General features: G+C 34.3%; 1 pseudogene; it reads right to left on the minus strand.

Annotated features, from left to right (window-relative positions):
• Positions 1 to 230: 230 nt before the first annotated feature.
• LOC101176476 lies at positions 231 to 1501 on the minus strand (annotated as a pseudogene).
• Between the last annotated feature and the right edge of the window lie 1435 nt (positions 1502 to 2936).

Genomic DNA, 2936 nt, shown 5'->3' on the forward strand with positions numbered 1-2936 from the left:
AGTTTTCCATTTTACTCTTCAGTTCATGATTGATTTTTTGTTTCATATGAGCTTTTAATTCTTTCATTGGAACAGGATTTGGGGGTGGGGATACTAAATGTGGCAGGGTTCAACAAATTTACATTTTATCAAAATAAAGTTATTAAAGAATATAATGATAACATACACTTTAACTCTTATAGCACAAACCCTCATATTAATTGATGGTCACAGAAAAATACTGTAATGCTTTAAACAAAAGTTTTAAAATACATCAATGATGCAAGTTTCAAACAAAATGCAGTGATCAAAATACTTAACCGTCCTTTCATCAAGCTTTTACAAACACAGTCTTCGCTGTCTGAGCAAATCAGTTTTGGTTTCTTCATGGTCCTCCATCTTTTAAATGACACTTGTCTGGTTGTTGAATTTATAATGCAATAGTATTTTAGATCAGTTTCCCTCTCCATATTTCCTCATGCCAGATCTCAAATTCTTGTCTTCTTCCCAAAACCATGTCTGTTTTTTTCTAGCTCGATGTTTTTCAGGAATTACTGGTTGACTCTTTGAAACAGGTATTCTGCTTTCAGTGGCTCTTCTGCTTTCTTTTTTCTTTTTTGCACTTTGAAGAGTTCCTACTCTTCTTTCTTTCTTATTAAGGTCTTGTTGCTGGGTTCCATATTTCAACTTAGATAAGAAAAGATTCTTGTGAGACCTTTTTCTTCAGTTTCTATTTCAATATCATTACCATTAGGTTTATCTTAAGAAGTTATTGTTCTTGTTCTTTTACTTTCTACTACTTTTGCAGCTGCCTTCATTAGAAAGGTTGATGAATCCACTCTGCCAATTTGTGTTTTTTAATTGATGGAGTAGGACCATTTACATTTAATGTAATTATGGACTTTAGCCTGTCATTTTAGATTTTTTCTGTTTCTGCTGTTTTTTTATTCATCTGTTTTATTTTTTCTGCTTTCCTATGGGTCATGTCAAAATTTTTTAGAATTCCACTTTGACTTATCTTTAGTGTTTTTAAATATCTCTTTGTATAGTTTTTTAGGGGTTGCTGTATGTATTACATTATATATATATATATATAAAACTTATCATTGTCTACTAGTGTTGTCATTTTACTAGTTTTAGTAAAGTGTAGAAACCTTACCTCCCTTTATGTTTTTTTTACCCTCTCCTATTTATAATTGTCTTAGGTATTTGCTCTACATATGCTTAGAGCCCCAGGAGGCAATATTATATAGATAATAGACAATATTATACTTGTTGTTTCATCCATTAAACATAACTTACAAAACGCAAGAGGAGAGATAGAATATATAGTATTTATCTATGTTTTTTACTTATCATATTTCTTTCTTCCTGATATTCCAAGGTTTCTTCTTTAATTGTTCTTTCTGGTTACAGAACTTTAGCTATTATACAGTGGGCCTCCTAGTACCACACTCTCTTTTCCTTCATCTGAGAATGGCTTGATTTACCTGTCATTCCTGAAGGGTATGATTTTCAACATCCAGTAAAAACCCCATAGACTCAATTATATTGACTAGATATCACTTCACACTCACTAGTATGAGTATAATTTTTAAAAATGAGAAAATAAGTGTTGGTGAGAAGGTGGAGAAATTGTAACACTCACATTACTGGTGGGGATGTAAATGGTACAGCTGTTATAGGAAATACAGTTTTGAGTTAAAGAGTTAAACATAATTACCATATAACCTAACAATTCAAATCTCTAGCATATACCCCAAAGAATTGAAAATGGTAGTCAAATATATAGTTGTACACAAATGTTCATAGCAGCACTATTCACAATAGCCAAAAAGTGATAACCTAAATTTCTATCAATAGATGTGTTGTCCACAAATGTGGTATATCTATAAAATGGAATATTATACAGCCATACAAAAGAATGAAGTACTGGCACATAGTACAGTGTGGATAAACCTGAAAAATATTATGTTAAGTGAAAGAACCCAGGTATAAATATCACAACTGGTATGATTCCATTTACCATAGTCCCCCCTTATCCACAGTTTTACTTTCCATGGTGTTAGTTACCTCTAGTTAACCATGGTCCAAAAATATTAAATAGAAAATTCTAGAAATAATTTGTAAGTTTTAAATTTTGGCACATTCTGAATAGTGTGATAAAATCTCGAAAGACTATACGTAGGGTTTGGTACCATCTGCAGTTTTAGGCATCCACTGAGGGTCCTGGGACATATCCTCTGTGGACAGGGGGGACTGCTGTATATGAAACGTCCAAAATAGGCAAACCCATAAAGACAGAAAGCAGACTAGTAGTTGCCAGTGGCTGGGGGAAGGGATAGATGGAGAATGACTGCTTAATGGGTGTAGGGTTTCCTTTTGAGCATTAAAAATGTCTTGGAACTAAAAGCGATAGTGGCACAACAGTATAGTGAATGTACCAAATGTTAATTAATTGTGTACTTTTAAATAGTTAATGGTTAATTTTATGTGAATTTTTACACCTTTTTTTCTTCTAAAACAAAAAAAAAAACAAGATACACGTGCAGAACGTGCAGGTTTGTTACATAGGTATAGGAGTGCCATGGTGGTTTACTGCATCTATTGACCCATCCTCTAAGTTCCCTCCCATTACCCCCACTCCCCAACAGACCCTGGTGTGTGATGTTCTCCTTTATGTGTCCATGTGTTCTCAATGTTCAGCTCCCACTTATGAGTAAGAACATGGGGTGTTTGGTTTTCTGTTCCTGTGTTGTTTGCTGAGGATGATGGCTTCCAGCTTCATCCATGCCCCTGTAAAGGACATGATCTCATTCCTTTTTATGGCTGCAACATCACTTTTTAAAAAGCTGCCGGAGAAAGCTTCACTTTATGTTGTCTCTGTAGAGTCATCTCTAGCCTGAGTGTGAGCCTGCTTGTGTACGTTCCTTATCCCTTCATCTTGCCCCTCCTCC

The sequence above is a fragment of the Nomascus leucogenys genome, chromosome 22a, assembly GCF_006542625.1.
Source record: "Nomascus leucogenys isolate Asia chromosome 22a, Asia_NLE_v1, whole genome shotgun sequence".
Lineage (NCBI taxonomy): Eukaryota > Metazoa > Chordata > Mammalia > Primates > Hylobatidae > Nomascus > Nomascus leucogenys.